Consider the following 22,355-nt stretch of genomic DNA (forward strand, 5'->3'; position numbering starts at 1 on the left):
TCAAGAACACGATCATCCAAAGGGAAAACGCCATGCCGTCCCAGGCATTCCACAAAGCACATCGGCTCACGTGCTTTGCAAAAATACATCCAAACGTATCAAAAATCCTACATTTCATCCCAACGTGTAACTACCTGGAGCCCACCACCTGCCGGGTTCGCATCCCGCGGCGGTGAGCCGGGTGGTATGCAGCACTGGTGACTCAACCCATGATGCGTCGGTGATGCTGAATCACTCGCCTTGTCTGCGCTGGCCCCTTCTCAGTCCCATCCACAATCCCAATGGAAACCCGCGAACCTCAAGGGGAACATGCAGCAGCTTTCACGAAGGCCTGGAAAGGGGAGAGTGGCGTCTCAAAAGCAGAGTGGATCCCTTAATAGGTTTTGGTTTTATGAGCTGGAAGGATGCGATTAACATCTGTTTGGATGGTGACCCTAAAACACTCATTAAGGCCAACGGCAAAAGGATCTGTGGGATTTCGGACACCAGTTCCCAAGCAGGGTCTGCCCGCGATGTCAACGTTTTGTCCAGCTCCACCGCAGTTCCTTCTGTTGTGCCCATCTCGCCTACAGCCAAGCCAATGGGAACTAAACCATGCCCAGGTTCACCTCTGTGCCAGCAGGTTATGAGAGCAGATCCCAAGGTCCCAAGGGACAGAAATATTTAACACTCCTGTCCCCTGTGCCAACCCAACAGCATGACTTAAGGTAACACCCAACAAGGTGACACAAAGAGGACACGTTCCCAGCAAGGACATGGGAGCCAGTCGCTAAGACAACAGGCAGACAGTGGTAAGCGACAAGGGGTGATGCTTTCCCGGCAGAGCTTCCCAACTCTGCAGAAATTCCCACCTCCGCTTGGTCCTGCCCAGCAGGAAAACCCTCGCACATCAGACCTCGCATCGGTTCGGACTGTGCCGCAGCTGCCTGGCACAGGCATTCAGGCACCTTCCTACCGTTCTTCAGAACTTGCCTTCCTCTGCCTCAGCTGACCTACAGCAAAAGCTGCAGTCGCTCCTCGCTCTCACCGGGCAAGGAAGTCAAGGCAGAGGCCACGAAGGGCTCAGTGCTGATCCTCCGTAGGAGCAGGCACGGTGTGGATGGAAAATGTGCACTCTCTACCTTGTCAACCTCCACTTGGTTTCCTTCCATTAACGGGTGAATTCACAGGGATTGGGAAGTGTGCGAGGGAAACACCTAGACTAGAAACCACCACTTCAGTGCTGGAGAGCACTCCAAGCTTTTCTTGGTTTCAGGTTTTTGTTTCATCATTGTTTTTTCATAAGCTTTAAGGCAAAACATTGCGCTACCTTACTAGTGTTCCTCATAGCACCTCCGTCTCATTCATCCCCAAAGACGACTGCGGAGAGGATCCTCCCAAAGCACTCGACTCCCCAAGCCAACACGCATACACAGATGCAGCTCCAGTCCTCTGCTCCCAAAAACCTCCCTTCACCCGGTGCCCGTGAAGCTCCTGCTCCCCTCTGCTGCCGAACGCTTACGTTCTTCAGCCATCTCAAGGTGTCACTTGTTTAAGAGAAGAAGAAAAAAAAAAGTCCTACTTTTCCATGAAGTCCAGAAAGACGCCTAATCATAATGGCCCCATGACATGGCGTACCCATTAACTATAGAGATATTTCAACCAAATGACTGTCATACTCTTATGATTTCACTTTTTGTTGAGTTCATGACCAAAGCATAAATTTGGCAGCATGTCAATCAGTCAGAACCAAAACAGTCTGGCCCAGAAGGCTCCGCTCAGACTCCGAACTGGAGTTTAGATTATTTTTTTTTTCTCCTTCTGAGTTTCCTGAATGCTTTTAAGATCTTTGTCGAAATTCCTCACACTGGTTGCCAGGGTTAGGTTTGAACTTCTGCAATATTTCAAAGCCAAGTGCCCCAGATCTTTACACTATGACATTTATGCAATGCCCCAAGAATTTATTCAGTTGTCTGAAAAACAGCAATTCCAAGCTTTAGCGGCTCTTCAGCCCTTAGCAGCAACAATTGTTCTGTCACAACAGCCTAAAATACTTTGGCCCATGTCTGAATCTTGTCTTGGCACCCACGAATTACGGAGCAAGGTTTGGGAAGAGAAGGAGAAGGTATGGGAGCAAGCTGGGGACAGGAGGTGGGAATCAGAAGAGCGTGGACACCAAGAGCCGGTTGTTACGCCAGCAAAACCGACTCTCCAGATGCACGGCAGAGCAGCCAGCTGAAAAATACCACGTTTATAAGAGAATTTATTGGATCACTTTTTCAGCATCGTTCTCCACACGCTCACAAGCAACTATGCAGGCACAGCAGCCAGCAGAATAGCTAATGCTGCCAATGCGTAGAATTTGCCTGATCATCATCGTACCATAAAACGCAAGGCAGTTTGTTACCCCCTGCAACTAAACCCAGGAACAAGAAGGTAAGACTATACCATGCACAAAACATGTTTATAACTGAACGACAAAGTTCGCTCCAACCACAACGCACTTTGAGTTCACTGGGAATTTTTCCCTTAAAGCTCCGACTAACGTGCCATTCCCAACAATACGAGCCAAGTACCAAGATGCCCACCTTTCCCCCCAAAATGCCTAAAACAGGATTGCTCAAGCTCACAACCAACTTCTTCCAGGAGCACATCTTCCTTTTTTGGCGAGTAAGGTCCTTTATCAATATTACAATTTTGCTTACAACAGCTTCCTAACAGGTCTGGGTTGCACAGCACAGTACCATCGTTACCTTTTTCAGACTCGTATTTTTCATTAGGTTATACTTTTTCCATTAGGAAGCAGAAAGTGGCAGAAGCACTAAGGCAACGGTAATTTTGCTCTTTATTTTCTTCTCCTTTTCTCACTGAAGGTGGGATTTCATTCAGAGAGTTACAGCCTTCCTTTAGCAAACTCAGTAGCCAAGGACCAGCGACTGCTCTGCACTAGGATGAGGATACAGCACATGGTAACAGAGGCCGGTTTTACCGTCTTCACTAATGCATCACGAACACAACCAGCAACACCAACAAGCCATTTTCTTGAATTTCTTTAAAATAAGAGGTCCTCAAATACTTGACAAATTGCACACATTGCAACTCCATCCTAAAACTCCGCTTGCTGCCAAAGCACCAGAGAAGCACATGCAGGCGGATATGCTGGCAAAGACCGCAAGCCAAGCATCCCCCAACACATCCCCGTAGAAAACCAGCATCCTCTCTAGGAAACGCTATAAAATAAATAAAAGCTGCTGGGACACCCTCAGTCAAACACCACCTCATGGGCTGGGACAGCCAGGGCTTGCGGCAGCAGCCAACATTTCCCCAGAAGGTATGCTTGAGCAAACAAGCTGCTTCCCAGCTCCTGGTCTCCTTCAACCAGCAACAAGATACCCCCTCACACTTGGCAGCACAGGACAATTTGATTTTTTGGATTGCTGGAAACCAAGCTTCCCTGAAATTAATGCAGTTAGAACATCAAAGAAGAGAAGGAAGGGAGTGTTCAGTGTCTTCAATTCTTCAAACAAAAGTAAGTGCACAACAGAGAGGAGACAATTACAGCACGGAGTAAACCGTTTGAGAAGTTATTACACTTGTTCAACAGCAAAGCCCTTTGTGTGTGTGCAAATAGAGTAGTTTGGTGTCCAAGTGGGGGAGCGCTGGCTGTAGACCATTAGTGGCACAATCCCTGGGGAAACAAGAATAGAGACTATGCAAATCAGGATCTATTGTTAAAAGGGAAAATTTATTTCACATTCCTGAGCAGCAGTGTTCCTGGAGCATAACAATTGGTGAGGCCCTTCTGCTGAGTACTGCACATTTTTATGCTCCGCAGTAAATCAATATTCCATAATACAGAAACTATGTTAAATTATTGCCAGCGCGAGGACAGCAGCTCAGAGCTCCAGTTGGTGAACAGCATTAATACAACACCGTGTCACAACAGGACTTATTTGGGACACGCTTTTCATTGTTCAGAAGAGTTTACCGAAGGCAGAATTTATGGAATTATTCTCCAGGACGTTACAACCTTCCAGCTCACACCATAAAGAGAACAGCACCTGCAAAGGCAGTTTCCCAATTGTGCTGCCCTCAACTTGATCCGAACACACAACTACAGTCGTCGCAGCGTTGCAAAGCCTTCCACTCGGGCAGCACCAGCAAAACAATCTCACAATGAGATATCCAACAAAGAACATAATTAATCCTGAAGTGGAGAACTCCTTGGACCTCCATGCCTGCGGACAGGACTACTCCGTCAGTACTTACCAAACCTCCCAGCAATGGAGCTGGTAAGGACTCACTATGGACTTAACACGGGATGCAGACATCTGCCCAAATTGTTTTCAACTAAGCAACTTCTGATCCTTATCAATCCAAGCTGGACTGAAACGAGCAATCCAACAAATAAAACACACTTTCATTTTCCTCTTGGTTTAGCTTGCAGGAGATACCGAATCTTCCCCTTCTCCCCCATCCACTGCACCTAGTGAGTACCAACAGACAGAAGGAGTGAGTAGCACCGGTTACTCCAGTCTTCCGAGGAATGAAAATGCAGCTTCAGCCTCTTCATTTTTTATTATGCAGCCGTTAAGACCCAAGGTCAAAGGGTGTTTTGTCATGGATCATAGGGAGGGGGGTGTTTTTGTTTAACTCCACGGGTTTTGCAGCCCAAGATCAAAATGAAACTTCAGGATAAGTGATTGCACTGAAGCAGGCTTCTTCTCTAGGCCTGGGAAATTTCTGCACCACTGAGATGACCTCGCCCTCCTTATCTGCTCTTTCATGTCCTGGGAGGAGAAGGAGGGAGCTTTGCAAACACACATCTCCAAATGCAGAAATCCAACGTGAAGTTTATGTTCGCAAATGCAGCTCTGAGCATCAGAAAATTAAGCTCTGCTCTGTACCTGAAGCACAAAAGCCTCCTCGTAGTAAGCTTTTTTCCAGTCTTCCTCATCATTCATTAGAGCAAGTAGGTTTTTAAGCTCACACAGAGGTAAAAGTCAAGAAAAAAAGGTATTTGTTTGGACCACGTAGTGACATTAGGGCAATACAGATAGAAGCCAAGAAGGTCTCCCAGCTGAAGCAGAAGCTATCATCAATGCTAAATACAGCTGAAATGGGCTGAGGTGGGCAGGGAGTAAGGGTGAACTAATGGATTTTAGGGAACATTGAAACAGCAAACAGAGGCAGCATCGATGCGTAACGGCATCAGGGGTATAAATTCACCCATCAGGTGCAGTCCCAGGGCTCCCCAAGCTCCCTGCCCTCCGGGGAGATGCAAGAAGCAATCTGCTTCCCAACCCCAGCCGGGAGAGCTCCGCAGAGGGAGCAAACCCATCGCATCTCCTGCCCACTCGCTCACCGGCTTGCCCTGATTTCCAAGCCTTCAATCCCAGTTGCTTCAGAGTTGTAGGGGAAATGAAAATACGTTATTCTGGCTTGAAGCACAGTGAGGTCATCCCTGCTCGAAGTAAGAGAAGCACCAGGCCTTTTAGGAAAAGCGAACACCCACTGAATAAAGCGGCAGATATTCCCTCTGTAGTCGCAGCGCTCCGCTCCTCCGCAGCTCACCGTGCAGGAGAGTTTGCAATAATACGTGTACCTCCGCAGGCATGCCCTAACGCGGTCCCCCAGCAGACAAAGATCGCCTCTTTAGTCTAAAATAGAGCAAGGATAAAGCTACACATCAATATTAAATCTGAAGGTCATTTAGTGAAGGGAAGGGGCAGGCGTGCTATTTCTGGCGTCGATCCAAGAGAAGTTTCCTCTCTCAACCCAAAGAGCCCTTCCAGTTAACACAGAAATAATACATTTCTGGCCTCCAAGCCCTTTATCTAAGAAATAGGATAAAATAATCCTGGCTAAAGGACTGCTATACAGTACAGGAGCATGAAAAAGTCCAATGACAAATGGAAAGGGAGTGGGAGAACGACAGGCAACTAACGTGAATCACGTTATGGTCGGTTTTGCCCGGAGCCATAGAGAAACATGGCACAAAGCAGTTACGGAGCGTTGGGGTGGTCTGGGCAGGGAGAAGGGTGTCTGCTTCTGGGTGCTGAACTGCGGACAACCACCGCTAAAGACAGACGATCAGAAGGCGTAAGTGAAGGAATTCACAATTATGTTCTGCGGCAAAGGACGCAGAAAGGTTTCACAGCACCGGATCGCATCTGAGACCGGGATCCCAGTAAGGATGCAGGGGTAGCTGCTGGGTTTGGAGGAGATAAATTAGGGGGCACAAGCGGGAAGGAGTTTTGGGCAAAGCTGTCTGGGATGGGTGGCTGAGGATGGCCAAAATGCAGCGTACTCGGAGGCTGCAAAAAGTGAGTTTTACTTCCCTTAGGAGAAGAAAGGCACAATCTGCATTGTTCGGCCACGCGAAACCCCTTTTATAACAGATGCTCTGGCATACAAAGGACTGAAGAAACACAGGATTCAAACATCAAACACAAGAGAGCATCTCTGCTTTCCAAGAAAGGACCGAGCTCTGATCAGGTCGAAGAACCTTCCAGAAGAGCAACTCTGGCCACTAATGAATGTCACCAATGAAGGGTTTTCAGGGGACTTCTCATCTCATCTGCATGCAACAAACCGACACATCATGTCACTTCCCTCTGCTAGCGCTTGCCACAGTTTTCACACCAGCGGACGTCTGTCAACACCCGTGAATTTCTTGGGCAGTCCTGGCTTCTTTATCAAGTTTTCCATCAAAAATCTCATTTAATGAATCTGCAAGTCCCTCTGCACGGTCCCACAGAGCACAGTTTAAGAACCACTCCTTTCAGCCCTTACCATCTTCTGAACACGTTTGCCAGCAGCAACTAAAACCCAGCAATATCTGCGATGACAAACTGCTGATTTAACTCATACAAAAGTCTGCTTCAAGTCAGACCAAAGCCAGGCAGCGCCTTGTAGCTGTTCTGTGCATCACACCCCAGTACCCTACCATGGGAAGAAGTGTCACTCCTGAGCTGGGATCCGTCTTTCCAGTTTAAGCAACTATAAAACAGATTCATCACCAGCTTCAGCGGGAGGTGGCGAGTTCAGGAGAGTGGGTCATACGCACCTAACCAGTAACATACGTACTCCGTGCTGGAGAAACTTTGATTTTGGCCTGCAAAGCTGTTTAGGACAGTCGGGACAGCAGAAAGGAGTATTTCACCGAACGCAGACCCGAGCGCAGGATGAGACCTGCCTCGGTGAGGCTGCAGAGGCAGTGGGGGCTGTCCCCTGTGCACCCCCGGCGAGCGGCACGGCACAGATAAGAGGTGGCACACGCTTCAGCTGTAAAACAAAATCTGGATGATCTGCTAGGAAACGACTGAGACAAAAAAGGACCGAACACTCCACTTGGCAAGCCTTCTGAGGGTTGTGAACTGAGTCACGGCGGTCGACATCCTCTCCTCCACCCTGGCAGCAGGTACTGCCCTTTGGTACAAGGACAAAACGCGCTTGGCACAAGCGGTTGGGAGTGAAAAGGGGAGCAAAGGCTCATTGCCGGAGCTCCACCTGTCCCCTGGACAGAGGACTTCAGTCTCAATGCTGTCAAGCCTCCATCCTTCAACAGAACTCAATGCACTGTAAAACAAGGACCTCCCTCCAAACATAGTTTTATCCACAGGAGGCCTCTGCTACTCGCTGTGGGCTGACAAAGGCCTTAATGTTTAAACTTACAGATACCCTATTTATTTTCCTGAAAAGAGTATGGGGTAATTCAAACCCTGAGAGAGCACGCATGCCTTAGAGGGGGAAGGAAGCAGGATCTGAATACGTCCGCAGAGCTCTTTTCTGCAGGGCTCAGAGCTAGCGATGCTCACAAATGCTGAAATTCCTACGCGTCCCGTCCAAACTGCAAATCGCCGTGTGTTGAACAAGGTCCCCGAATTGTCAAGGAGAAACCTGCCGCCGCTCCACGGTGCCCAGTTCTCGAGGGCTCCTCAGCATCGCGTGTCCCGGCGGTGGCAGCTCGCTGGCCGGGTGCCCGTAGGTTCCAGCAGCAGCCACGACCGCCGCGTCCATCTCGGTGAAAGGAGCAGTCAGGACGTGCCAAATGCAGGCAGCCACGCTGGGCCAGTTCGGATGTATGAGGTTGGGCAGATCAGCAACAAAGTAAGCAAGCAGGCTGCTCTTTAACCAGGTTGTTGTTTCGATGTTCATGATACTAACTTCAGAAGTAACGTCCAGCTAAAAGCAGCATGAGAATGAACAGTTTACACAAGGTCTCTATTTCGTTTGATCATCGCAGAGTCGTACCATTTCAAATGTAAGTTTTCCTTTAGATCCTGGGAAAAGCTTGTGGGTACCCCCTTGGTCACATCAGATGTGAAGGGTAACGAAGCAAGTTCTTGAAATCAAAGATTCTCACGAAAAGAATAAATTCTTAACTGCAGCGTTTCTGATTTATAGCACGTTTACATATTCAACACGGAAACAACCGTTATGCAAAGGTGAGAAAAAACTGGCTCCACGAGTTTCCTCGCTCCAAGTGTCACCAAGGGGTGAGGTGGACATCAGTACAGGCTTAAGCAGATGTGACACTTAAGTGCTGCCTGTTCTCTCCCCAAACCTGCTTCTCACAACGTTCAGAAAATCTACTTAGTTTCAGTCCAGTACTTCAGACAAAGGAATTCCACGATACAAGCTTCAGTTCAACAACTAAAACATAAATTCCCCCCACCTTTCTGTTCACACCACGTACAGGTTGCGCAGCCAGAGCAAAACAGAGCACCTGCGCATCCCCCAACTCCACACAAAACAAAGCACCCCCACGTTTCTCCTAGCCTCACTGCAGCTCTTCATAAGACAACGGTACCAAAAAGAAATAAAAACCCAAACCCACAGAGGTTTTAGCTTAGCACGTAACAGAACATCCATATGAAATACAGCTTTTATTTCAAGTACATATACACGCACATACAAACCTTTAACTCGCTTCCACTCTGCACTGCTCAGAAGGGCACAGAAATGAATGATGTGACTTCTGAGTACCTTGAAAGCTAGCTTAAAAGTTAACAGGCGGGAGAATCAACTCCTGGGTCTTCTCTCCAGTTCTTCTGGCAAGGTATCAACATCCCAGCGTGTCCCACTAAACGTTACCGTCTCCCTCAAAACTCCTGCGGTGCTGGGCAAGACTGCTTTCCCCTAGACAGCCGGAGTGCATGCAGTTATTCTGTTTATGGTGCACAGCTTAAAGTACAAACCTCTTGTTGATGCGCAATTTTGATCCAAACTCCTTAGATGTCACTCCCTCAATTAATGACCCATTTACATCTCTAAAAAAAAAAACCACACCACTTTTTCTCTGTTACCAAATGGTTATTAGGTCTCTAGTCATGCTTTGGGCAGAGAAGACAGGCTTCACATGATAAACTCTGGATAACGCAGAGTTCAAATAAAGTCACCAGCGTGTCACATTTCTTCTACAGAGCCCACGAGATTTACAGAACATATGAACTACCACTGACAGCAGAGACATGGAAATAACTCCAGGTAGGCTCCACAGAGGAAATCCACATCTGACCAGGAAGAAAAGTGAAGGACAGACAAAAAGTAAGAAAGGCAAGAAGCTGACAGCAGAGCATGTGTCTGTATATCCATGTGGGACTCCAATACTCGAACTTCTTTAGTCTATCACACAGGAAAACCTTAGGGAGCAGGACACTAAAGATGTACCACTGCAGAATCGTGACCGACGGCCAACATCAGTCTCCTGCATCGTGGCAGAGCGGTGGTGGGGAGGAAGAAGGTCTTACGGTTTAAGAGGCTCAAAGCTGGGACTCCAGTCCTGATTCTGCTAAACTTTCTGCTCCATCACAGATTTGCCTTTTGATCCTGGACGCGTTACTTAACATCTGTTTTCTCATCTATAACACGGCCAGAGGAGTTCTGGCTCACCTTCAAGAGTAGCTGTTATCTGTGGTGTATTTATTGTCCCAGGCAGAAGATTGCTTTAGACTGGAATGGATTTAGTATCACAGAAGAAATTCCACTGTAACCATCAATTTACTATCTTCTTTCTTTTAATTAATTAAACACATGCCAAAAAAGTTCCCTCTGATCAAGACAACGCACCCTCCCAAGCAGAGTGGAGGTCGGCGAGAAAAAGCCGAACAAAGAGAAGTTTTTTCACCTTGCGTCATCGCTCATCACACAGCCGTCCTCTCCAACGGCAAGGGCTGGAGCTCGCAGGCAAGTATGCCTCTTCTGGAGCAAAACACGTATCTTAGAGATGCACACACACGCAAGTTTGTAAGTGATTATATCGACTTTATTTCTTTTTTTTTTTTTTTTGAGATTAAAGAAAAAGGGAGGGGGTCAGCAGTAGGTTAATAATCCTCTCCTTGTAGTAACTTGCAGGCCAGCACTATTGTTCGGGCTTTTTATTAGTTCAGCTACACGAGGCATCTTCTATGCAAATCTGGGGAGCAGGAACGCGCAGCCGTTCGGATGTCACGACTGGTTACACGCTCCTGGATGCTTTCGCCTTCCCTCCCTGCAGCTCAGGTTCTTCCCGGAGACACTTTTGCTATGTCATAAAGCTGGGGAAAGGACACGCTTTGTTCAGCAATTCTTTTTGTCCCCTTGTGCTCCGTTTTCTTTCCTCAATGTCTCAAGGAAAAAAAAAAAACAAAACACACAAAAAAAACCACACACACAAACCAAAAAGTTACAGCTATTCCTTCCCTTTAGTAACCCTGAATATGTTTATTAGTATGCCTGATCTACGAAAGAAAACACATTATCTGATCTACAGCAGCTTACCTCAAGGAGTTTGGGGTGGGTTCCCCCCCCTTTTTTTTTTTAAATCCACCCTTCCCCCAAAGCTCCAGTTTCACAGTGACCTTGCCAGCTTGTGCATTGGAGACTGAACAATAATTAGTTTCAAAGGAAGTGGCAAAATTTCTCAGACACATTTACCGAGAAAGCCCCGACGCAGAGAGGGCACGGAAATCCAGGAAGTTTTCAAAATCCTGCCATCCCTTCACAGCCACCTCTGCCTGCGTAACATTCAATTATGGGAAAACAAATGAAACAACACGTTATTTGGAAGCAAACACACATAAATGTGTGAACGGAGATCCTTAACCTCTTATCCATCACAGGCAGGACAGCTCTATTCCCCACCGCGCAGGCAGGAAATTAAAAGGGAGCCGCCTTGCCAGCGCTGCTCCGTCCTCCTCCCTCTCCCTGTTTTTTCCTTTGCTAGCTCGAGCCGAAAAGCGTGGACAATGTAACACCCTTTCCAGAACAAATCCAACCGTACCCCATTGTTCCCTATGTATATGGCAGCGTCCAACCCCAATTATATTACATTTTTTTCCAACTGTTTATACAAGGCATGGAAATATCCCAAACTCAAAGGCACTCCCTCCCTGCTAGATGAGTTGCTAGGTGGGATGCGAGCTACTGCACCGGAGCACACCCAGCGTATTAAGCTCCTATTTTACCACGAACACTTACTATGGAGAGATTTGGGGGATTGCTGGCAATTTACTGTTTTTTCTGGAATATACGATGAAGAGCAAGACAGGAGGCACGTCACCGCTGGTTGCTATCGCAGTAGCGTGTCTCATCACGACGGCAGGTGCTAAAAGCAATCTTACTGCTTCCAGAGTTGGGCTTCTGCGGAGTTTGAGACCAGCTGCAGCAGATCCGAGTCTTAATCCTTAAACGTCAGAAAGGCGAGAACCCCGATTGCGAGGGGCGACTGGCTGCTGCTGCCCACTGACAGGTGTGGACTCGGGAACCTGGACTCGTGACAGAGCCTCAATGCTCCCCTTCATGCCAGGCATTTCTGGGACAATGAAATCACTGTCCCGAGCTTCGTAAATAAAGTTCCTCTTTGTGAAAGTTGAACTCCGGCAAGCAAGCGCCGCAACCTAAATCCGACCCCACCTCCTGCCAGGACTCGGACAGACAAACCCCAACCTCCAAGGCTTACGCTGCTGCCGCGTCCTGCCCTGCCACTACCAGAAAATCCTCTGCACAGCCCTGGTTTGAAACCAACACCACGTAAATTTAAAACAAGACCAGAGATACCCCACCGCAATCTGATGGGTAGTCGTTGGACCTGACAAATCGACAAAGAGGAAATAAGTCTGGTCACAATTCAAACACTCCTCTGCAACCATTGCATAAAGGGGTTGTGCAAACATGTTTCATAAATAGGTCAGAGAAATGAGAAACCAAACGACAGACAGATGGCACGGCGAAAGGAGACGAGGAAGAAGAAGGGGGAAAGAGCATCTTAAGCCAAGAAAGAAGCGTCCAAGGAATTCTTCAATGAAATCCCGGTTCGGTTTCACAGCCCCTTGTGTCAAAGTTGACAAGTAGTAAATATGAAGTGGAAAGTCCATTTTACTGTGGGCAGGGGCCCCGTACCTGGAAATCACATCTCCGAGTACAAGACTCTGTTCACCTCCCAGCAACTCAAATTCAGAGGTGTCAACGTCTTCCTGGGAATGGAGCCAAAGTGTACTTATAATTATGGTCTAAAGGACAGCCTGAATTTAGGGCACACTACCTTCAATCTTCAGCAAAACTCCCGCTGGTGTCAATATAACCTTTGTGCAAACTTTACAAGACAACTATCACCTGTGTGCATTAAAGGAAATTATTATGCTGGCACATTTAGCTACCTGTCAAAAAAAGGGAGGCCTCGGTGCTTGATCTCATCCTCTGACATAATCCCAAAACATCCCTCTCATTGCAGAACCAAGTATGTCAGAACTGCAACACCATTTCAGTATCTTCTGTAAACATTTGGGTTTTTCCAAATCTAAAGCTCCATATGTTAAAAAAAAAAAAAAAACACATTATTTTCCTTTTTAGTGTTTAACTGTTTAAAGACAATTTTTTTTTGGAAAAAATGTTTGGTATTCCACAGCTTCTTGATCAAGCCATCAGCACCGTTCTCACACACGCACAGCAGACAAACCACATCCTAGATAATCAGAAACAAAAATCTCAATAAACCTTGATGGAAGGAACAAAAAGTAGTAAGATGCATCACTGACAGCAAGATGGCTTACTTGTACCGACAGCAAATGGAAACACACTTAACACTTCTGACCGTATTTAGCAGACACAAAAGAACATAGGCCAGAATTTTTTTAAAGAGGGAGATAAAGATGCTTTCAGATCACTGGGGAAAGACACTGTTGGAATCAGAACACCACTATGTAGCCTTTTTTAAAAAAAATAAAAAATAAAAAAAGGCAATGATCCATCCACAAGCCAGGAAATTTTAAGTAAAGCCACAATGACAACAGACTTCAAAAGCCATCGCATCTCATATTCAAATCTGAGCTCTCTTCGGATGGCAAGAGGCAACAAGATCACATCCACGAGTACTTACATTTGCTACATGGCTTCCCAACCCAACATGCAAGGGATGAAAACAAGAACTGATGGCTAAAAGATCAAACTAAGCAAATTCAAGCCAGCAGTAAAGAGTGGTTTTGAAAATTAATTCTAGCTCAAGCAAACAGGAATTTACACAGCTAAATCACACAGCCTCTACGATGATCTCTTCTTACATAAATGATCTCATCTGGCCTTATGATCTAAGGCTACCGGAAAAAAAAAAGTAATCTTGACACCATTTCTCTAAGCTTTCTTTCCTTCTCTTCCTGCCAGTTCTTTCAGAATCATTTTGTCTCATTCCAGCGGCTTTTCTGTCCCATTGCCCAACGCATTGCACCACTTTATCCATCTCGGTCTTGTCCTGTTCTTGTAAGGCCAGCAGCTGGAAGATCGAGATGCACTGTCCATACGCACCGTGCGCCCACTCAGGGAGCATTCAAGTACAAAACATTTTCAGTCCTAGCAATGTGTCCCAACCATCAGTACCTAGCAAGTACTAAAAGTATTAAACCATTCAACCATACTGACTTTGACGTGGTATTTTTGAGAGACAGAGCCAAGCGTTTGGATCGCTTCATGGAAACAGCTCTGCTGTGGAGGCTTTAATCCAAGGATTTCATTCTAGCTTCCTCTAAATTCTCCCTCAAAAGGTGCAGAGAGCGTTGAGATGCCCTCAACTCACTGTCATGCACATCAATGAAATGAGAATTTGAACGATGGCTGGACAAGGATCAAGAACAGCCAATTCCACTTACCGCAGATTGCCTAAAGGCACATACAGAAAATAAAGTTACCTCCATGGCAAGGATCCAGCAGAAAGCACTGACATCAGATCTGATGCATGCCACCTTCTTCAAAGAAAGCCTGAAATGAAGAAAACTGGCAGGCAAGACTCCATTCCTTACGTAAATTTACTACTTGCCCCAATTCCTACTCCATCATCCATTTTCAGCGGCAAGTGGAGAGCAGAAGTGGATACCTTTGTCTGGCAAATCAGCCTCTAAGAGAGCACAGTTCAGCTCCGCATCCGTCGCCATCCACGCCCCTGGCAGCAAGGGAGGTTCGCTACCAAATCATCTACTCTTTAAGCAAGAGATGCTCAGGCACAGTCAGAAGGTGCTCGTGCCTCTCTAAGCCAGAAATCCTGCTGGAAGGGGATGTGATCCGGATGGAGCTTACACCTGGTTCACACATTATTAGCAGAACAATAAAGAAACTAATTATGTTTGGGAAGTCACTAGTTATTTATAGCATGTTGAAGAACGCATTACCAGGAGAGCTTCAAGCAGGTCTCTAAGCTGCACGTCATGGTTACAGTCCTACAGCCACATGCATGGGGCATCCTAAAATATCTGGGCCGGGTTAGACTCGAAATACAACCGAGTTCAAATGTACCTAGGTCCTTAAAAGCGATCCTCCAGCAGCTGACTGCTAAAAGTCTTACTGAAAGCATCGTTTAAAGACCTGTATCAGAACAGAGGCCAGGGTCACGTAACCTGTGGGTGTCTGATTTATTACAGGTTATCTGAGCAGGGAGAAATTCAAATACGTAATTAGAAAACAGGGAAGTGGAACTGCCTTGGAACAAGCATCTCTTCTTGCAGCTACTCCGAATAAGCAATCCCATTGCTTCACCACAGCTATAGTCATCTTCCCAAAGTCCCAGTCAAAACTAAATGAATCATATACCAAAAAAAAAAAAAGAGCAAACAACTGAAAGTGTCCCAGCTCCAATTCACTGGAGAATCTGATTACTCAGACTGTCCTGCAGTTAGTGCAAACAGAGGGATGGTGTGACAGAGGTGACACAGTCAGACTCTGCTGGTCTCTTCCTACAAGATCAGCGTTCAGTTTTTCCTCAAGCACACACAGAACAACGTATCGCAAGCATCTGTCTCCTTTTCTTCTGCTCAGGTTGTTGACAAAACCAATAGCCTTTCAAAATGTATTTAGTAATAACAGAACTTTTTTTTTTTTTTTTAAAAAAAAAGAAAAACTAAGCCTCTCTATTGATTTCATATAGCAGGAAAAAAAAACAGGCTGCACCCATTTTCCAACTGTTATTACAGAAAACATATGTAAAACCAGAAAAAGCATTATCTAATTGCAGCAGTATAGCATCTCTGCATCTGCTCACCAGACACTCTGGGTCAGGCTCTACTCAAAGGTACAGAAAGCGGGAGAAAGGAGGGGGTTAACAAATGCCAAAATTTGTTACGCAGCAATTCCGTTCAATCACCTACTATTGAAAGATGAAGAGTGCTGACCATGTTTATTTTCATCTTTCCAAGCCTTCCCAAGCTCCTGCAAAACCTGCGCGTGTCCTGAGACAAACTGGATAAATCCGGGGGCAGTGAATAAAACCTGTGATCCTTCTTTCTGTGTTTCAGTGCTTCTCCTGGTTATGTTCTTCTTTTACAGGACGTCGTCTCCCACTTCAAGATTGAGAAACCGTAAATGCTTCAAAATAGCAAAGAATCCCGGAGTAACTATTCTAGACTTCACAACGCTGGTGGGAATAGAGTCCTCACCGAATACCGCTTCAAAAAGCACCCTATGCCCTCTTCCCCTTTCAGCTCTCTAAAATAAGGCTTAAGAGGAAATCTGCCAAGACACGGAAGAATAAGGCCACCTGTTCTGCTAAGTGAACTAAAGGAAGCAACAATAACCCACTAGCAAAAGCACAAAGATAAAGGTTTTCAAACCTTCACCGCAATGCTGAGAGCGCCAGGAATGGTTCTCAAGGACTTAACGCTCTGTAACGTGTCCTCTTGTCCCTGGGAAGGAAAGCATCTCTGAAATACCCAATTCCCCCACGCACAAAATAGCGGCGTGGCCTCCAGAGGTCCCGACAGAAGTACTTGCACAGTGATTGCCTTTACTTCCACTATTTTGCTTACCAAATTCAGTCCTTTGGCTGACTGAGATTAAGTAATTACCAGTGGTACGGCAATAAAGGTAGGGCAGCTTCACGGTTTCTGGAATACGGTATTATGCCAGAAAAGTAGCCAGAACTGGTCCCCGAGCAGAGCGAGTGGAAGCAAGGGTTCATTGCTACCTCGTCGTTTTACTAGAAATGACATCAGTTCCATCGGCCCAGTTACAACCTACATGAAAATTTAAAGACTCTCGCCAGAAGAATCAATTCGGTGCTCCGCTCAAAGCGGTAACTGCGATGTGGTCACTGGGTTTCTGGTCAGATCAGTACAGTGATTCATGTTCAAAAGTGACTTGAGTTTTCCTCCACTACCCAGAGGAACCATCCGCACCTATTTTTAGCACCCTCTGCCAACCCACCCTGCGACGTGTTCCCCGTCAATGTATATAACGCTATAGAGCCTGCGCAGACCGCAGCCTGCTTTCAAACCTAAGTAAATCTTAGCCAAAAGAAAGTTTAAAGCTCAACTCCTAGGTTCGTTAATGTTTGTGTAGCGCTTTCAAGATGAAAACACTACATGTGCTAAGCATTATCATCAAGTCTAAGGAGAGCAGACTTGGCTCTAGTAGAGATACTAGAATTACATACACACAAATTAAAATGTTTGGAGCCTTTCCAGAGCACATCATTCCGAATTTGTCTTTCTGCTTGTCAGTACGCAGCTACACGCATGTCTGCTTTTCGTAGACATGGTACAGAAATCCAGAGAGTCCAGTTCCAACCCTAAAACTAAATGAAATATCATCAAAACCCATTCCTGCATGGCAGAAGATTATCCTTAGAACCAGCAAAAAAGCAGCTTAACTTTTGTCATAGGATACCTGCAGAGCTTGAAAAGTCTCAACTTTATGGCCCATAAACTTTTCCTGACCTCCGCAGTGAGACAGCACACCCCTGCTATGAGAAACTTCAGTGAAAGAAAAGCTCTAATAGGTTTAATCAAAATATTACATATAAACATTAAATATTTATATAAATATTTATGTACAGTGAGTTCCAAGGTGAGGTTCAGGCAAGAAGCAATCAAAGCAGTTTAGAAGCTTAGACAAAAAGCATAGCAACCTGACGGAAAGCCACAGCAAGGTGGTTTTCTTCAACAGAAAGCCCAAGCCCAGGTCTCACTCCTTGTACCTGAAAGAGCCTCCAGAGTATTGTGCAAGGAGTTTCTGGAACAGAGTTTATTCTGTAATCCAAAGTTTATTTTCCTCCAGCTCTTGTAGTACATCACTGAGTACTCACATATCAAAAGCCTTTACAAAATTTCGAGGACTTCACATTTTTCTTACTCTTAATGAAAAACAGCGTGGCCAGAGTGGTATCGTCCTTGTTACCGTGATTTGTAAGGCTCAAGACAGCGATTGCTGGTCCCAGGGCCGGGCAGTCGGACTGCCCACCGTGCTGAGAGCAATCTGCAAAGGAGACGTCAGGCTGAGGCTGCTGATGGGGTAACGCTTTGCCACTCTTGAATTCCTGTGCGTTTTGTACAGGGGAGTAAACAAACAACACTATCCCAGGGTGCCGATAGGGAAGGCAGAAAATATCAGGAGGGATGCGTTTGTCAGCTGGAACCAACAGGTTGCTTCTGACATGAATGTAAGAGGATAGGAGGGGACCGCAAGTTTCAGGGATAAAAAGCAGAATCAGTAGTTTTGCTGCTTCAGAGGAGGGGAGTCCTGTCCCATCGTCGTCCCCTCCCTTTTTCTTTTTTTAATGAATCAAGTAGGAAAGGAATGTCTTTAACAAAAGGTGCAGCATGGCAATCACTTTGCCCCACCGTAGAGGGCCCCTCTCCGTTTGCTCCGTCCTTATCGGACGCAGCAGGGCAGAGCCCAGCCTTAACTGCAACCACAGCCTTGCTGGGAAAATTCCCACTGCCAGCAGCAGAGCTCAGACCAACTCACTGCAGAGAAGGGAGCGCACATAAAAAAAAAATAATTAATGTTTGCTGACTAATGATGACCAGCTGGAGAAGCAAGGCAACAGTCTGGGATTAGCTGGGCTCCAAATTTCATTGCTGGAGGCCTCAGCCCTTGGAGGGAGGCTGGGACCGCAGGTGGGCAATGTCTGATGAGCCATGCCAGGGCCGGCAGCGCAGGGAGCAGGAGACACGGCCAGTAAGCGTGGGCAGGCATCCTCTGCAGAGCGAGACAAGCTAAACACACCCTGCAACATGCCTGGCACCTACAGCTCTCCAAATAACATACGATATGATCAAATCCAGAACTAACCTTGGTCTAAGAGTACAACGGTCAGAGCGTGAACACAAGGAGTGACGTGCTAAATGAGACAAGCAAAGCCCGGAACACACTTCGTTAAATGAGACAGGCAAATCCTGGAACACACTTCAAACGCTAGTCCAGAGAAAATCCAGACTAGAAAAATGTGACCTTTAACAGGAAACTTCTTACTGAATGCCATCAACTAGAGTCTGCCTTAATTTAACTACCTGTTCCAACAAGAAGGGACGTTAATCAATTACCTCTCCCGTGCTTTACTTTTCCTACAGTCTGCTCAGGTATTTTTAACACGCGCAGCACATATACATAAAAGAGATATGCTAGCTCTGCTGAAGGTTATAATAGTATCTAAAATAACAATAGTCCCTGAAGTTTCAACTTGAAATACCATAACACAGAAAACACAAGCCCAATTTCTATGTGACAAGTTATTTTGCCGATAACCGCACCTTTTGAACATACATCCAGTTCTCAAATAAACCACTCGCCAGACAATGCCCAGCAAGACAGCTCGGAGCGGTTTCAGCCCTCGCCGGGGCCACGTACGCAGTGCGAAGGGTGCACCCCAGGCACCGAAACAGCGTTTCTCCAGCAGAAGCTGAGCGCTTTTCTCGGAATACGGGAGGTCAAAATGCAGCATTAGGATTTATCTGTGCCAGGAGGACAAGAGGCTGCTGCGTGCAATCGCCCAACGGTTTTACGTATTAATCTGTTCAAGAGAAGGATTACATTTAACATTAGAAAACAGCAGTATCTGCACATCCCCATGCCAACTTTCAGCCTCTGAAATTCCACTCTCGGGCCAGAGCGTCTCGACTGCTCAGAGGAGTAGGGGAGCTCATACCCTTGAGCAACTCGGCATCGATTACGCAAGGCAGAGCGTGACTTGCGTTAACGTGACGTCCAGTACCTGTCTCTTGCACTCTCCCATCCCAAAGCAACATAAGGACCTTATCCCTGCATGAAAAACCCAACAGGGCAAGAACACGCACAGCCACTACCGAGCAGCTGGCAGGCTGCAACTTACATTCCAATTTATCTCACCACAAGCGTTTGAATCCCAAGTTCATGATTCAAGCCTTTACTACTGACAGAGGAAGCCATCCTTAACCTAATGAGAAGAAGAAGATGTTCAAGTATTTGCAATCACAACAAAAAGAAGCAGTTGCTGAGGCCATAAACCACAGCTGCAAGAGTTACCGAGATATTAACACTAATTTTCTTGAAAAGGAGGAAAGGGTGTGTCCTAGTGAAGAACATAACAGCTTTTATACATTTTCACATACACCCCACTATGCAAGAGAGACTTAATGGTCTGAGCATCCAAGTGCTGGTGATACCATGGAAGCGTAATTCTCTACAAAACAGCTTCACTACAGACTCTTCAGTGTTTAAGAGGGGAAGAGCCATGAAGTAAAATCTTTCCCACGCAGTAAGAATGCAGATATCATGAAGTCTCTCTCCCATATGGATTCTCAACTATCTAACAAGGAAATTAAAAAGTACCCATTAAAGCTTTTCTTCTTTGCTTTCAGAGTAACTGCAACAGAAGCAGGGGACTGGCTCTACCCAACAGCTCCCAATACTGCTGGGGAAAGAAGGTGAACGTATAGCTTTAGGATATTTGGCAAGACACGAGCAGGAAATAAAAGCAATTTATTTCAAGAATGATCACAAGCACTTTCAGCCATAAGAAATCATCCTCCCAACAGCTGCGTCCAAATCGTGTGCTTAGGGTTTCCCATAGAAGACAAATTCACGCTGTATGCATGAGCACGCTGTTCCACACAGAAAGAATACGCTACGAGTTTAAGGGGTGTTTTAAATTAGCCATATACACATGATTTAAGACTCACTCAAGAGGTTTTCCTAAAAGAACACAAACCGCGGAGTTCATGACATTCTCAGAAATGAGCATCAGCTATTTGAAGTTCGCCGTGCAGCGCAACCACCAGAGGATCAGAGCAGCACCGGGACGGGCTCGCTGCCGGTTGAAATCTTCCCTGCTCTGTTGTTCTTATGCAATAGGGCTCCAAAGGGTCCCAGCCCCGAGGTTGGGAAGGAAGCCAACATCTGATCAAACAGCGTATTAACCCCCCCTCCCCAAAGGCTTTTATTTCCAATGTAAGCTCAAAGAACCGTCTTTTGGTACATTCAGCTGTGCTGTTCTGCAGCACACGAGAAAGCTATCGCTACTGCAAAGGAAGGACACAATAACTCAAGCTAAAACCTAACAAGAATTCAATAAGTGTACCAAAATTGTTTCCATGACCAAGCAGCCTGAGAATGTGGACAGCAAGAGCGCAAATGTAAGAGTGCAAAGGGAATCCCGTGTGCTCTGCTTTCTGGGGGCTTGACACCAGAAGGGTGCTCAGATCGAGCATCGCGAGTCTTCGATACCTTTCCCCAGGGTGCCATCCCTTACCCTTCAGGAGGAGGAAAGTTAGAGCTCAGTCAGACACAGAGGAGAACCACAGCGTCGAGTGAAAGGAGCTTAATCTGTGCTGGGAATTCTTAGGAAGTTTGGGTCTCGAGGAGGGTCTTGTTAAACTAAACTCATTGCAGTTGAGCTCCACCAGCCCAACTCACCACATACTTCCCAACTCTGCAGTAAGCTCCTTTTTGAAAAAGGGAGATGGAGAGGATATGCACGCACAAACCCCGACGTGGAAACTCAACTGCTATCAAGGGAGACAATGTTTTGTTACATCTTCCAAGAATTCTGTCTCCCAGGACCTGTAATAAAAAACTTCACAAAACCACTCAACGCCCACAACCTCCCACGCACAGAACACCCCGGTCCTTCTCAACCACCAGCTGCACCCAGATTCAGAGACTCCCAGGCAAAGGAGGGGGTAAATCATCAACTTCAGCTGAACGTCCTCCAGAAAATACCACCTATGCAATGGTTTTATTACCTCTGATTTGACAAGCAACATTTCTCTCCATCAAGATCTTTGCTTTGGTCTCCTAGGAATCAAAGAGATGTCCAGTCTTTAAGTGCCCAAAGTTAGAGCGTGGGTATTTGGCAGAGATGGCAACCGAGAGCAAGAAGAGGACTGACTAGATGAATTTTTGGGTTTGTTATACGTCTCCCTAAAGGACGTAAAAGAGCTAGTTCTCTCCCAAACAACAGAGCAGTAACAGAAAAATGATTTTAAAAAAGGACACAATTTTAGTACAAGAGATTTTAGTAGAAGAACGTGTTCCTAACTGGAACATATGCCAGTGACTGCAATAAAGAATTTCAGAGCTACAGTCTAGGTGATCTTATTTTTAAAAGCAGACAACTTCAAAGCAATGAGATATGTTCTGCCACGAAGCAGCACCGAACTTGGCTGGCTTCCCTTCTTCTCTCCAAACAGCAACAAAGGAATACTGTTCTTCACCAGCAGACAGAAAATACTGGCACATATTTTCAGGGAGACACCTGTTCAGGCTAAAAAAGTTCACACTGAGTACAGCAGAGATGGCCACAGGGGCCCAACGAACCTCAGAGTTTCAGGAGGCCGAGGGATGAGGACAACATCAAGGCTCCAGATGCCACCATGCTTGCTTCTTTTTGATCCAAACAGTTCCCCGCTCCTTCTCAACTCAATGTAAATAGTTACACAGACCACAGATGCTTCGTGTTCACCGGGGAAGAGTTACAAGAGGATGTTTAGCCACATTTCGTAGATAAAGTCTACCTCCCAGAGTAGCACTTTCCCCTTATTTCTCTAGGGAAAAAAATAAAACGTGGCAAAGCCCGCCTGGGCTTCGGTCAAGAATTATCTATACTATTTTACTTCAAGAAGAAATCTCTGCAAGTAAACGATGCCAACAATTCCTGC

At 46.2% G+C, this 22,355-nt stretch overlaps 1 protein-coding gene across 1 annotated transcript in view; it reads right to left on the reverse strand.

The window, feature by feature from the left end:
- The window catches only part of KANSL1 (KAT8 regulatory NSL complex subunit 1), a gene marked incomplete at its 3' end in the record, with an annotated part of 66,702 nt that overhangs the window by 25,055 nt on the left and 19,292 nt on the right, over positions 1–22,355 (reverse strand). The gene's annotated exons all lie outside the window — the stretch shown is intronic.

Source organism: Cariama cristata, unplaced genomic scaffold (assembly GCF_000690535.1).
Source record: "Cariama cristata isolate BGI_N322 unplaced genomic scaffold, ASM69053v1 scaffold13549, whole genome shotgun sequence".
Taxonomy (NCBI): Eukaryota; Metazoa; Chordata; class Aves; order Cariamiformes; family Cariamidae; genus Cariama; species Cariama cristata.